This window comes from Humulus lupulus, chromosome 8, assembly GCF_963169125.1.
Source record: "Humulus lupulus chromosome 8, drHumLupu1.1, whole genome shotgun sequence".
NCBI classification, from domain to species: Eukaryota; Viridiplantae; Streptophyta; class Magnoliopsida; order Rosales; family Cannabaceae; genus Humulus; species Humulus lupulus.
In genome coordinates this window covers 107,372,981-107,389,253 of record NC_084800.1, presented here as the reverse complement: position 1 = coordinate 107,389,253, position 16,273 = coordinate 107,372,981, and the positions used below count along the sequence as shown (strand labels likewise).

At 35.0% G+C, this 16,273-nt stretch overlaps 1 long non-coding RNA gene across 1 annotated transcript; it reads left to right on the top strand.

The window, feature by feature from the left end:
- The first annotated feature begins 2,516 nt into the window (after positions 1 to 2,516).
- On the top strand, positions 2,517 to 5,154 carry LOC133793995 (uncharacterized). Its single transcript, XR_009875068.1, has 3 exons — positions 2,517 to 2,718; positions 2,834 to 2,882; positions 4,694 to 5,154. It is a non-coding gene; the product is annotated as an uncharacterized LOC133793995 (long non-coding RNA).
- Positions 5,155 to 16,273: the final 11,119 nt, after the last annotated feature.

The following is a 16,273-nucleotide window of genomic DNA, read 5'->3' as shown; positions in this document are numbered from 1 at the left end:
TGAATGAACAAGAGAGATTTTACTAAAATAAAGTGCAAGAATTACTACACTATGACATAGGGTTCATCAATAATTCAAGCCACAAAATATTAGTTCATAGCTAATTTAAAGAGCATAAATCCAATTTCAATTCTGCCCACGAGTATCAAAGTAGAGATTAAAATAGAAAATACAAGATAAAATTTAGAAACAAGAGAAGAGAGCAAATCAAGTTGATGATGAATGTCCTTCTCTTCTTTGTCCTCTTCTTTCTTCTTTTTCCTTCTTGTATCTCTGGTTTTCTCTCTTGTCATCTATCTCCTCTTTTAAAAAATGGCGGATCCCCCAATATATGCGGCTGGACCCCCTTCCTTTTTTACTCTAGGTTACCCAATTTAGTAGTTAAAATACAAAATTTCCCTTCTTTCCTTTCACACGTGAGCTTCCTTTCCTTTTATTCTCTGAAAATTGCTTCCAAATTGACTAATGCCCCATGTACTTGCCACCTCAGCCACTAATCCACCTCAACTCACTAATCCAAATGAAATCTGATCAAAATGCTTCAGCAAAATCTGCTTTACTACCACAAACCTGATATTTCATCATCAAAATTTAGCTTAGATAACTTCACAATTCTAGTTTTTTTTACCCTAAAAACGGCTGTTGATGACGTGGCAATGATTTCTCACACGCGGTTGACACGTGGCAGAAGTGCTGCTCGACTATCAACTAGAGGCACATCGCTTTGCCAGGGGTTAACTTTTAGATACAACTAGGCTGGTCATATAACTTAATTTGTTTCTTTCGAAGATTGTAATCTTATAATAATTGAGTTGAATATTTCCTCATTATTACCTTGATACGCGGTTATTAAGGAAAGATATGGCCCGCTGGCCCATGTAACCCTCCTTGAGCCTATAAATATGCATGAAATAGCTCAAGGAAAGGACTTTTGATTCCTGAATCTTTTTGCTAAGATACAGAAAAAGAGAGAGCTATAGTGCAATTATCCATCGTTTTATTGTATTTCTTTCAAAGCTTGTGAAACTCAAGAACCCTAGTTCTTTGATCACTACTTTGAGATTCAATCTTAATAATAGCACTAAGTGGACGTAGGTCATTACCATCTTTTGGGGCCGAACCACTATAAATCCTTGGTATTTTCTTCTCTTCCATTAGATTATCTTTCTTACTTGCCGTTTTATCTTTTTTCGTATATTTGACTCCGTGTCGTTGGCCAAATTGTGGGTCAACAAGTTTCATTCTTTATACAAATATCTATCCATAAAAATATTATTTTCAAATCATTAGCTCTTAAAAACTACACAAACAAATTAAACTAACTAAAATATAAAAACATAAAAGTTAGCTAAAAAAGTTTATAATAACTAACATCACTCTCGATTTTTCCATATTTATAAGCTCAAAAGCACAAGAAATAACTTTTTATTCAAGAGTTATCAGCATGAAATAGATTACCATGAATTTAGACCATATAGAGGGAATGTTAGTAACTTCCCTATTTTTAGAAAATTGTGAAAAGATAATTCTAGAACAATTGTGTTCACACAAGTGAGGATTTGATGAGAAAAATGTGTATATATAGAGAGAGTGTGGTGTATAGGGGGGAATGTAGAAAGCAAGGACGTGAAAACTTTCCTTATTCTTATTTCGACATCTTTTCTTGATTGGAAAATTTAAGGAAAAGAATAAAAATATTGGTAAGTGGATAGGATTATATTTTCATTAGTTGCCTTGAGTTATTTTGGGAAAGTGAGAGTTTGAATTTGAGTGAGAGATTAGCTCTTGGTGGCCGAGTGTTTGAGAGAGAGAGAGAGCTGGGGGGGGGGGGGGGGGGTGGCTAGGGGCTGGTCAACTAAGGGGGAGAGGTTTCCGTATATATATATATATATATATATATATATATATAGAGAGAGAGAGAGAGAGAGAGAGAGAGAGAGAGAGAGTGGCGTATAGGGGGAATGCGAAAGCAAGGAGGTGTCCTTATTCTTATTTCGACATCTTTTCATGATTGGAAAATTTAAGGAAAAGAATAAAAATATTCTTAAGTGGATAGGATTATATTTTCATTAGTTGCCTTGAGTTATTTTGGGAAAGTGAGAGTTTGAATTTGAGTGAGAGATTGGCTGATGGTGGCCGAGTGTTTGAGAGAGAGAGAGGGGGGGGGGGGGGGGGTGGTGGGCTAGGGGCTGGTCAATTAAGGGGGAGAGGTTTTCGCTTTTTGTGACTCAATCAATTGATTTTGGGAGAGAGAATCAAGGGAAAGGATAGGGATTTTGATTTGGTAAGTTGATAGGATTAGATTTTCAGTAGTTGCCTTGAGTTATTTAGGGAAAGTGAGAGTTTGAATTTGAGTGTGAGAGATTGGCTCTTGGTGGCCGAGTGTTTGAGAGAGAGAGAGAGATAGAGAGAGAGAGAGAAGGGGGGGGGGGGGGGGGGCTAGTGGCTGGTCAACTAGGGGTGAGAGGTTTCCTCTTTTTGTGACTCAATCAATTGATTTTGGGAGAGAGAATCAAGGGAAATGATAGGGATTTTGATTTGGAAATTTCCTCTTAGGGTTGGCTAGGTTAAGTAGGGAAACAAATGAGCTTTGGGGACTCATTCTTGGTGGCTGGCCGATGAGAGAGAGAGAGAGAGAGCACAAGAAAGAGAAAAAGAAAGAGAGAAAGAAAGAAAGAATGAGAAGGAGAAGAAGAGTAGAGTTTCGAAAATCCATAGGTAAGAATCTTGTTTTGTTTGTTTTTTTTTTTTTTTGAATCCTCTAAGTCTAAGCTATCTTCTTCTAAATTCTAAGAATATTTTCTTCTCTTTGTTGTGGGTTTCGAATTCTAAGGGTGCCAGAGGATTGATTAGCTTTTGTGTTCTTGAACACTACCAAGGAGGTAATGGAGAATCCTCGCCTTTTTGTTGTTGTTTTGATGTTGTCATATTTTTGTATATGGCTTTGGATTATTGTTTGTTGTTTTGAGAAAGCTTGTTTATGATGTATGATGATGTATTGATCATTGTAGTCTTGATGGGTATATGTTGTAGTCTATGTTTTTACAATATTGCTATGATGAATACATGTGTGGTTATTATATCTTGATTAGAAACGTGATTAGGTTTTTAATTAAATTATGGAAACAAGAAAATTTTGATGCATGTTTCGGCATGAAGTTTGTTGTAGGGTTTAATATGTTTCCTTTGAATCTTAATAAACATGCTTGTTGATTAGAGCATGTTGTGTAAAATTGGAACATGAGAAACATGATGTTTATATTGTATATGTATCATTAGAAGTATGAGTCTGGGTTATGAGGGTAATCTATGTGAAAAATTGTGATTCATGAAATTGTTATGGTGTTTAGGGTTTTGGCTATGGCATATTTTAGGCTTAGGGTTCATTTATTTTATTTCATTATGAGCATGAAAAGTTGTTGTAATATTATTGTAATAAGGAGCATGTTAGAATTTCTATTGATATAAAATAAAATAAAAAAAAACATATTGAGTTTGGTGTTGATTATATGGTAATATTTTGTGTTGTGTATGTTAGACTTAGGAATCATGGTAGTAATGTCTTAATTTAGTTTGTATTTTTATTATGCTTGTTAGTGTGTCTCGGCCAAGGCACCTCTTTTGGTGTTTATGTTTTTTAAATGACTTAATTGTTTGTTGCATGCTAATTGTAATATTGAAATGCACAAGGGTATAGAAGCATGTTAGGTTAATTCGTTAAAATGGTTAAAAATAACTATGAGTATATTTAAAATAAATTTTGCTTGTTGATTTTTAGTTTATATCTTATGGTAATTTATAAATAATTTAAAAAGAGAACAAATTATGTCTTCAAATTCATATTTTAAAACTAAAACAAGTAAAAGGTGAATTTCATATATGAATAATGTATTTTTCTTTAATAAGATTTATGTAGATTTTTAGTGTTTAAAAGTTTAGAAAATTATTTTATAAGATGTCTAGAATTTGGTTTATTGAAAATGTGAGTATCAACCTTTTACCAAATTTTAGTTAATTATAATTAATGTGATTTTTTATGATCTAGAAATTATATTCTTAAAAAAGATTAAATTATGTCACATTTTATTGGTATTATTTATTAAATTTGGTCAAATTAAAAGGGTACTTTTATGAAATTAATTAATTTTTATAAATTAATTATTTTATAAGTAATTATAAATTTTGTCACACTTTATTGTTATTAAATAATAAATAAGATTATTATATTGTACAATTAAAGCTAAAGAACTATTTTAGTGAAATAAAATTTGTAATAATTTATAAATGACAATTGTATGATTTAAAAGAATAAAATATAGTATTAACCAAGTTGGTAATTAATTTTATACTTGCTGAATTTTTGTGAAATTGACAAGAAAATAATGTAATAAATGTTACCAACTTTAAGTAAGTATTTAAGAACCATCTCACATACGCATGTTACATGCAAGTTTAAGTTTACGTTCAAATATATGCTATTTAATCAAATTCATGGTTCTTGTTTTCAAACCATTGAGAATTTTTTGGTAGAATTGACATTAGTCTTTTTGTGATTTTATGTGACTTTGTTGCATGAATAAGTTGTGGTGCAACTTGTGCCATGTGTGCATGGCTCATGCACACGTGGAGTGTGTTTGTGTGATGTGATTAGTTTTACTTTATATTAAGACCGGTGTTTGATTGACTATTCTAGGCTCGTTGTGAAGCTATCTCGCATTCTATAGCTTGGACTTGAGGTAAGCAAGGTAGCTAGATTTATTACGCGATTATATTGAACTGTTTAATGTTCAAGTTATGAGATGAGTTGTTATGTATGTATGTGTTGCATGATTGTATAAAAAGCAGAGTGTTGTTAGCATGCTGAAACGCGACACAACAAAAGAGTTACTAAGGTATGACATAACTCATAGGGCGAACGCACCAAGAGGCCCACGAGGGCAAGAGGAGGATGTACCAGGTTATTGTTTACTGGTTACCTCATAGAACTGTTTGCTTGATTTATTATGATGAATTTTCAGATAAAGTGTATGAAATTATGAAATGTCTATGTTATGACATTATAAGTTTATGTACGATGAGAATAGTTTTGTATTGTACTTATGTGAATTATTATTCTTGTTTGTACTTGGTGGACTTTTAGCTCACCCCTTTACTTTTCCCCCTTTCAGACATGCGATAGATTTTCTGATTGGCATGCATGGTCATATGGGGTGTTCCATGGTCAAAGTATGTATGTCGTGGGGTGCGAATGGACGGAAAATGATCTAGAACATCGATGATCGATTTTATGAGTCTTATTACGTTTAATTATATTTTAGTGGGCTATGCTATTTTTTATTTTAAATTGCATGAAAGACTTTATATTTTTATTTAAACAAATGAACCCATAATGCATGGTTTAATAAGGCCTCAGTGAACCTTTTGAACAATTGTTGTATTTTTCTAAATAAGTATCAATTAATGATAGTAGAATAGGGCGTTTTACATATTTACACATCTCAAACGTGTAGATCTCTAAAAAAAAATATCAAAATTAAAAAAAAAATCACCTCAAATAAACACTCGAGTGAAAAATTCTGCATTTTTAATGAATGTCATTGAGTTTCATCAAGGTGCATCAAATTTCATTGAGATATGTCGTTTTTTCATGAAAATCATGATTTTTAAGGGCCTATCGAGCTGGACATTGATGCAAATTGAGTTTTCTGCAAATTTTAACGTTTTAGACTATAAAAAAATCACGAAAATACTGAAGAAAAAATATTGCAAAAAAAACAAAAAATATCATGCCCAGATTTGTTCAAAATGCATATATTAATGTCTTAATTGAATTTTTAGTAAGTTTAAGTTGTAAATCATCAACAACTATCATTGGATAATATTTTTAGTCTCCATGAATAATTTAAGAGAGAAGAGAAATGGAGTGAGAAAGAGATAGGAGAAATGGTGGGGGAAAGAGATGAGAAATCTAAGAAAAAAATGTAGGTAGGTAGATGGTGATGGAGGTGTGTCGGCCATGAGAGTAAAACAAGGTGATCTAGAGAGAGAGAAGAAATATACAATGGGAGTGACATTTTTTAAAACAATGGATATAAATTAGTAGCATGAAAATATCATGTGTACAAAGCATAGCATATTTTTTTTATTTAGGACCTCCCATAATCATAAAAACTCAAATACCCAGAAGGAAATAATTAATTTGTCGTAATCTTGTGATACTCTACAATGTTCCAATATCAATGATCTTAAATACTCATTAACCATAGCCTTAGAGGAAAATGTTGAGCTTGACAACGTCAAAGTGGTATACCACTCGGCAACAATAAGTAGCTATAATTACATATTGTTGTGATTATGTATACGAGTATAAAATTTTGTATTGGTTGGATTAATTAATTAAAATAAAATAAAATAAATGTTCATTAAGGGTCAAAGCCATGGAGGTAGACAGGAAATGAGGAGAATATGCAAAGAGAGGATTAAAGATGTTGGTGAAGAAATGATGGGATGATTCCCTGGATTACAAGACACTGATCGGACTTGTCGATGAGCCAAACCTCGTAGCTTTCGATGAGACGTGAACTCGTCGAGAGTCGCTGGTGCAGTTCCGGCGCCGTTGCACTCGACCAAGCCGAAACCACAATCGCCAGTGAGACAACACCAACCCGTCAAAGCTTGAAAAAATCGAGAAGTGTCCTTCATGCGATAGGTGATCTGTCGAAACTATGTCTTGTAGGATTACAGGATTTTTAAAACTCAACTGTAATTATACCAAAAAATAAACATATGGAAAAGCCATATATTTTTTATAAGCAACATTAAAATCTCATATTTTTAAAAATATCACAATATTTTTATAGGCTAAACAACGTGATGTTTCTAGGCCCAATTCCTTCTTTGCAAAGACCTTAATGCAAGGGCTAAACAATTTTATTTTATAGCCTGCCCGGCCCAGTTCCTCTAGACCTTCTAAATAGCTAGACTGCACAGACTACACAACTGACCAAAATCATGATCTATAGTTAACACGATAACGCGGTCCTCATTAGCATATGGCTATGCTTAGAACTAATCATCATTTTTCATATATATTATTATTAACAATAAAATATATGTATACATGTAACTTTCTGACATGCAAAGTAGTGATAAGAATTGGGAAATTTGATAAATCATGCTTACATTAGCTTAATAATTAAAATTTGAACCAAAGTTAACCACCCTATGATACAAATGCTTATCTTTCATTTAATACCAAAAATACCCCTCTCATAACAAAATCCCATACCTTTCCTCTCTAAAATCTTGCAAAAAAGATACACATGGGTAAGTAATTTTCTTTGATTCTTGTTGTTGTTGGTTGTTTTTATGATTTAGATTGCTGTTTAGATGTTGGATCTGTAGTTTGTTGGTATTTTTTGCTGTTTTTTTGGTGAAAATCGTGGTCTGTGAAAATCTGCGTTTTTTTGGGTTCCTTGAATTTTTTTCTAAATGCCCGATAGTGTCCGATATAGGCCCGATGCAGGGACGATAGTTGTTGGGTTTCAAGGTTAGTGATGAGGTCCGATGGCCACCCGATGCTTGCCCGATATGTTTTGGTTACCCGATGGTCATTAAGGTTCGATGGCTACCCGATGGTTGCCCGATATTTATTTTCATTCTACAAACCCTTTAAGTACGATAATGGATCGATACGAGTCCGATGCATGCCCGATAGTTGTTATTAAGTTAATGCAGACCTATTAGTACGATTGTACACGATGGTACCCGATAAGTGCCCGATGCTTGCCCAATAGTACGATGGTACACGATTGTACCCGATGGTACACGATAGTGATAAAAAAACTTGATAAAAACCGTACCTTTCGGCTTTTCCCCTGCCCATTTCCCGTTCCCTCCCAAATCCCAACTCTTCACTCCCACAAAACCATCGAGCAACATAAGTACTCACACCCGACGCTTCTCTCTCCCTCACCCACCATCACCCGACGCTGCTCTCTCCCTCACCCGACGGTCGGAAAAACCCCCACCGGAGACGTAGAAAAACCAAGCCCCAACCCCCACTGGAGACGAAGAAAAACCAAGCCCCAACCCCCACCGGAGACGAAGAAAAACCAAGCTCCAACCCCTCACCGGAGAAGAAAAACCGACACCCCATTGCGCAAAAATGTCTAGGGTATGTGTTTTTTTTAATCTCTTCTCCATTAAAAAATGTTATAGTATGTATTGTTGAATTTGACTGTGTTAAATCTGACTGTGTGACATCTGATAAACCGTAAAATTTTGAAAAAAATTTCTGGGTTTTTTTAGAGGTACGATAAGGTACGATAGTGGGTCGATATGGGTACGATAGTATTTGTGTTTCTCATAACTTCAGGTTGAAGATGAGTGTACGATAGGGGTACGATAGTGGTTCGATGGTGGTACGATAGGTTGTGTTTTCTGATAACTTGAGGTTGAAGATGGAGGTACGATAGGGTACGATGTTGGGTACGATGTGTGCCCGATAGTGGGAACAAATTGTTGTGTATGTTATAATACGATGGTGTACGATGTGAGGTACGATTGTGCACGATAATGTTATAGTTCCAGTTTTTCATTGGTGTCCGATATGGTGCGATAGATTCCGATAGTTGCTCGATAGTATATTGCAGAATATAAAATTTGATGTTTTTTTTTGTTATTCTATTTAATTGGGTATTTATTTGTTTTATGCAGAACTTAAGACCTCCACAACTGATAGTTCCAGTAGAGGAACATTTTACGGGACGTATCACTTGGCGCGGCAGTTGGTACTTTCCAAAGATTAAAGCAAAATTTATACAGTGTGGTTTATTGGATAGGGTGAAGGAATCCCCTTTCAAACAGTTCTTCATGGCGGAACCATTAAATTTTTCTGGTGCCTTAGTCCATCAATTGTTGTTGCACAAATTCAGAGGGGAGAAGACTGACGAAGTCCAGTTTTATATTGGGAAAAAAAGATGTAGATTTAACCCTTTCATGTACTTATAATTCACTTCTAATTTCAGGTCATACTGCACTTTGTCAACCTCCAGCTCTGAGTACAGAAGTTCAACAAGTTGTGAGTAAGTTATGTCCTTCTCCAACTCGAACGTTAAATTTTCGGCTCCATTAAAAACCCAATCTCTACCTTCACGCTCCCAAACACCATTATACATTAAGTACGCGAACAAAGTTGACCCTATCATGTACAAAGAAAAAAAATCAGTAAATGGCAACAAAATGTCGAAATTTAGTTCAAATGTTTGGGAATCGTACCAGTATCGGGCCATATCGGGCGGTATCGGGCAAAGTTTTATTTATGTTTTTTGATCACTTAAAACACTAATATCGGGCAAGTATCGGGTAACATCGAGTACCATCGTACTATTAGGTCAGCAGTAACTTAATAATAACTATCGGGCATATATCGGACTACTATCGATCCATTATCGTACTTAAAAGGATGTGTAGATTTAAAATAATAATCGGGGCAACCATCGGGTAGCCATCGTACCCTTATAACCATCGGGTAACCAAACTATCGGGCAACCATCGGGTTGCCATCGGACCTTCATCCCTAACCTTGAAACTCAACAAATATCGTGCCTGTATCGGGTCTCTATCGGACACTATCGGGCATTTAGAAAAAAACTCAGGGAACCCAAGAAAACGCAGATTTTCACATGACACGATTTTCACCCAAAAAAACAGCAAAAAATACCAACAAACTATAGATCCAACATATAAACAGCATTATGAATCATAAAAGCAACCAACAACAACAAGAATCAAAGAAAATCACTTACCCATTTAATATCTTCACTATGAGCAAAAATAACACAAAGCTTGGTGTTTCTCCTCAAACAATCCACAATGTCCGAATGTGTATCTTTCTTGCAAGATTTTAGTATAAAAATTTTGTGTGTAAAACGTATGGTGAAGAGAGAGTGAGAGAGAATGTATGGTGAAGAGAGGTATGGTGAAGAGAGGTAGAGAGGAAGAGGGAGAATAGAGAGGAAAGGTGTTATGAGAGGGGTATTTTTGGTATTAAATGAAAGATGAGCATTGATATCATATGGTGGTTAACTTTGGTTCAAATTTTAATTATTAAGCTAATGTAAGTATGATTAATCAAATTTCCCTAAGAATTTGGTATCAATCCGTCCTAGCTGTTTTGATGATTTCTTTCCATTTGGTATGTAAGTCCTTAATTTATTCAAAGACAAGGATCATACATTTATATATATATATATATATATATATATATGATCATGGTGCATGATCCATAACTTTTAAATCAAATAAACTAAAAATAGGTAAAGATCAAATAAAAGAACCAAAAGAAAGAGCAACCACTTTCCACTTTAATATAACAGTATGTATGTATCTATACTCTCTCTCTCTCTCTAAATATATATATATATATATATATATATATATATATATAGTACCCAATCGATCAAGCCAAGCAGATGGGCTGTAAAGTCACGAATGTTAGAGAATGGAGAAGATTGATATTGATGTAAAGATAATATACAACATATAATAATAATAATAATAAAATAGGTTAAACGAAAAGAAAGACTATATATCTATTTATAGAATATTACTTAGTGAAAAAATATATATTGATTAATGAGAAAAAAGAATGATGTGACACGCGTCGATGTAGGAACATGTTGCCGGAAAGGTAGAAGGTGATGGCCACTTGGTCTCATCTCCCACGCCTAATGGCTGGTACGTATTACTGCTGCTAGTGCACCACAATAAATTGGCATCATCAGCACCATTATTCATCATCAATAAAAAAGATAATCCATATTAAAGAACCAAAAATAGTGATAAACTATTACAATTTTACTATATAAGTTTCATTACATAAAAAGCTTCATTTAAAAGTATTATATATATATGTAATTAAGTGCATAATTATGACAATAATAACATACCCATTAATCATTTAAAAATTTAGTTTCTTAGGGTAGGTTTTTTTTAGGAACTCAATTATCATATTGTACTAATTATGAATGTTAATTTTGAGTAGTTGGGAGTATTGTTGCGGTATTTAACGGGTACGCGTGTGGAGGTGGAAATAATTGGGTACGGAGAAATATGATTTGAATTGCGAAATTTTACGATATATGCATCATAACAAAGGAATTTTTTTTTTAATATGCCAACTTAAACACTCATCCCATTAATGTGTCCCCAACTATGTTTTGGATAAAAATACTCATTTAATAAACACTTCTCTCATTAATGTGCACCTATGATTCATTTTTGTATTCTACATAAAAAATTTAGAACTTTAAATATGTTAAATGTGTAGATCTCGAAAAAAATACTAAGATGAAAAAAAATCAAATAAAATGGACATTTAAGCAAAACGTTATGGCTCACCAAAATTTTCGTCAATTTTCAGCGCAGAGCATCGATATACCATCGATTTTGCATCATTTTGGCCAAAAATCAAGTTTTCATGATTGCATCACAAGAGCATCGAAAAAATATCGAAACAACATCGTTTTGGCAAAAAAAAAAAAAAACCAAGTTTTCAAGATTGCATCGAATTTGCACAATTTTGGCCAAAAAAATCAATTTTTGTACAAAAAAATAATGAAAACGATGCAATTTCGATGTTTCTTCGATGCAATTACAATGCATCTACAAAAATTGATTTTTTGGTAAAAAACGTGCAAATTTGATGGAAAATCGACGCAATCTTGAAAACTTGTTTTATTTTTGCCAAAACGATGCTTTTTCGATGCAAAATCGATGTTTTTTTGATGCTCTTGCAATACAATCATGAAAACTTGATTTTTAGACAAAATGAAGCAAAATCGATGGTACATCGATGCTATATCGATGCTTTACGCTGAAATTTGACGAAAATTTTGGTGAGCCATAACTTTTTGCTTAAATGTCTGTTTTAGTTGATTTTTTTTAATCTTAGTATTTTTTTCAAGATCTATACGTTTATCATATTTAAAACCTTAAATTTTTTATGTAGAACACAAAATTTAATTTTAATCATGGGTGCACATTAATGTGAGAGAGAGTGAGAAGTTTAATGAAATGGATATTATAGGAAAAATTATACAAATGGCATACATTTGGGATGCCTATTAAATTTGTCATATAAATGAAATAGAGTATATTATTAAGCATATAATATGAAATTTCCCTTTCAAAGAAGTGTAGGGAGAGTTGTTAAAATTTGTCATCCATGGTACCTTCTTGGCCACGACACCATAGCTAAATCAAGATGCTGACAGATTTTGATTTCTGTCTATTATATATATCTTCTAGTAATTAGGTGTAGATCCAAAAGTTTTTTTTTTTAGAAGTGATTATTTTTTGTATTTTGTAACACTTATTAGTCCCAAATTTGATTTTATATCAGTTAGGTCCCCAACATTTTCAAATTGTATAATTTAGGTTTTTAAAATGCTATTTTTATTTCTTTTTTCTTTTAAAATACATAAAAATACAAAATAAATGGTAAATAATTCTTAAAATATTTGGACATTTAATTTATGACAATAACAAACATAACATGAGAAAAAAATATTTTCATGACATTTTTAAAAATACATAATATTTTTTTTTAATTAAATTAATGTTTCATTAAAAAAATATTATTACCTACATTGTTGTTTTATAATTAATACTGATAATTATAATATCTCGATTATCTTGATATTATCAATTTTTATTGTGTATATGCTTGTTTATTTCATAATTTTTTAAAACTTAATAGTGTATATAAAGTTATTTATGTGCACACACACAGATATATATATATATATGATTTGTTATAAGTTGCATTATAGAAAAAAATTACAAAATAAAAATAAATATGCACATGATAAATATTGATAATCTTGTGATAGTTCAATTATTAATATTAAAACAATAAATGTAAGATTTTTTTTTAATGAAAATTAATTTAATTTGTAAAACTAATATATATTTTTTAAATGTCATGAAAAAAAAAAAAAATCAATATCTGTTGTACCCTAACTTTAGCTCGAGTCATTCACTCAGTTCGGGTAAATCTGACAAATAAATATACGGAGAAATAACCAAGGGAATTATATCTTCTTATTATCCACGTAAGCAACTCCAGTTTCACATGGGTACGTATGGTGTTAGACGTCCTGGGTTTAACCCGAGCTACAGACACGAAGGTTGTGAAGTGTGAGCTCATAATATTCAAACGATGGTTGAAATACGGGCTTGGAGAAGATGTTTAGCTCGTGCTAACTCGGATGTATTGCATACTCGGATCCCTGGAGGCTTGGAATCCCACTATACGGTTATTTATGACCAGGCTGTCATATATAATGTCACAGATATTAGGAGAACATTTACTGTATGATCAAATCATATCCCATTATAAATGGGGAATATACGTATTAAATGTAATAAATATGTATATGCGTGATTGTCTCAAACTTGTCAATGGAATTTCTCTATAAATACTGAGAATATTGGACAGGAAAAATGACCGATTATTCTGTAATACTAAAACTCTGCCAAAATATAGAGTGAAGCAACAATAATATAGACTCGTGGACTAGGTGGATTTTAACCACTGAACCACGTAAAAGATTTGTGTTCTTGTGAATTCAATTCATTTCTCGTTACGGTTTATACTAAGTACTAATCTACCTTTTTATTTCTTAATACACTGTTGGCGAAAAACCGCGTCAACAGTTTGGTGCTTTCATTGAGAGGGAAATTAGTGCTTCATCAAAATCCCAGTTGAATCTCATCATGGGGTTCACTCGCTCAATGCACGACAATGAGATAGAACAGCCTAGTGGGCAGGAGGCCCATCATACCGCTGTTTCGAACGATCATAGCCCTGAAGTCCAGCAACGTCTGGGAAAACAACCTGCTAGTCATGGCGAAATTGGGAGTTCGGCGTCATTACCATCGAATCCAAACCCAGACTACTTAACTGCCATTAAGTTGGAAAATATGCAGTTAAGAAGCCATCTCGCTAAGGAAAACAGGAAAATTGAGGAGGTTTTGGCTCAGTTACCCTTTCTCGCAACCGACGTAATTGTCGAAAAGAGGCAAAGTGGGTCTCATAAGTCCCACAGGAATAACCAATTCAAACCAAGTAGATCAGTCAGGATTGCCACCCCAAGTTCCGTGCCAATAGGGCGAGACCGCTAGAATGCCCATCCCAGTGGTCCTTGTAGGGGTCATCAGCATATTAGTCGATCGGCTAGAACCGCAACCCCAAGTTCGATGCCTCCTTCACAAGCACCTATGAGTGCCCATGGTAACCCACGAGGAGGGGCTGGGACAGGCTCACAGAGACAGAATGTTCCCGCAAACCCTCCTACATCACAATCGGATTATCAGGTGGAGAGAGCTAGGAATAATGGGACAAAACAAAGGGGGCTAATTTAGTTCGCCCTGATGGTACAAGGATTGCCTTGCCAGCTAGGCATCCTCCGTCACCCATAAGACATCCAACGACACCTCGTCCTACATGGGACATTCATGCTTATGGAGACAGCAGGAGAAATCCTCCTTTGTTTGCCCATACTTATGTCCCACAGACACGTGTCAAAAATCCAGATCCTCGGCCTAAACCGCGAGCTGTAAGCTTCACAAATGGAAGTTATTGGATTGAAAGTCATCGAAGTGGTAGGTCTGAAGGTGATTTTAGAAATCATCTGAGTTTGGCCCAAAGCCTTCGATACGACCCACAACCTGATCTACTTGTTGTCTGAATTCACAAAGAAGAAATTCAGCTCAGGATGAGGATGTTAGTTATACTCGTCGAGAGGGAGGTCCTTCCATAGTACGTGATAATGGGAATGCCCCACCAAACCATGCTCGAGCTTGGAGGGACAATAACCCATCAAATGCGTACGATAGGATGGGAGCTGTTGAACAGCCTGCATATAACCTATGGGCCAGAGACCAAACTCTCGAGAGGCTAGCTCAGATGGAAGAGCAAATGAAGAAGCTTTTATCTAGAAAACATAAAGACGATTGTGACTCAGAGGATGAGCTCGAGCCTTTCGCTCCAAATATTGCGGCGGCTAAATATCCGATGGGCTTCAAAATGCCACACTTATCAAAGTTTGACGGAGATGGAGATCCATCAGATCATCTCGGGATGTTTAACACCATGATGATGGCCCACAATGTCGGACTCGATCTAAGGTGCATTTTATTCCCTTCAACTCTGATTGGGCTAGATAGGCAGTGGTTTATACAGTACAAGAGGCATTCTATAAGCTCGTGGAAGAAGTTTTCTTATAATTTCAAGAAAGCATTCCGAGCTTCCCAGAAAGCTCGGGCTAAGGCTGATTCATTAGCCAATGTAAAGCAGAAACCTGGACAAACGTTGAAGGCATATTTAAGTAGGTTTTCCAATGTCTCTGCACGAGCTAGAGATGTCGATGATAGCTCCAAGCTCATGGTAATGAGGACGGGAGTCCTTGTTGGAGGTGACCTGTGGCAAGAATTACAGAGAAAAGGAGTTAATAGTGTAGACAAGTTCTTGGCACGAGCTCAAAGATGGATTAACCTGGAAGAGGCGCGAGCTTCCGTCGTGGGAACCAGCCAATTCCCTGCCAGCCCGTTGGAGTGGTAACGGATGTTGCAGCTAGGGCTCAAACCGTTACCCAGAATAACCAAGGGGGGAGTAGCAAAAAGAAGGGAAATGGTGAGGACGACCAGAGCGGAACAAAGAAAAATAAATCTGGGGAGAAATTCAAGCCTGTTTACGCCACCTATACCGACCTCACGGATACTAGGGAGCGTATTTTCCTGGCAGATTCTACTCGCCTTCCATGGAAAAAGCCAGAATCGTTGAAAAATCAAAGAGCGAAGACCGATCCTTCAAAGTTCTGCTGATTTCATAATGATATTGGTCATAACACTGATGACTGTCGACAACTGAAGGATGAGATCGAAACTCTCATTAGAGCAGGTCCTTCGACCAAGTACGCCCGAAATCTAATTAGCCCGCTGGACCAAACCCTCTGTCAACTTCTGAAGCACAAGTAAATCAAACTGGAGCTCAACCAAATCAGGACGATCCTCCTTCGATAGTAGGAGGAGATATAACCACCATTTCGGGAGGACCTCATCTGACAGGCATGAGCAGAGGGGCACAGAAGAGGTATATTAACGAATTGAAATCCCACAACAAAGTGGAATTCGTCCCAGAACGGTGGTTATCGAAACAACAACAATTGGAAAAACAAAAAGGATGCTAGCCATGTCCAATTCCCAC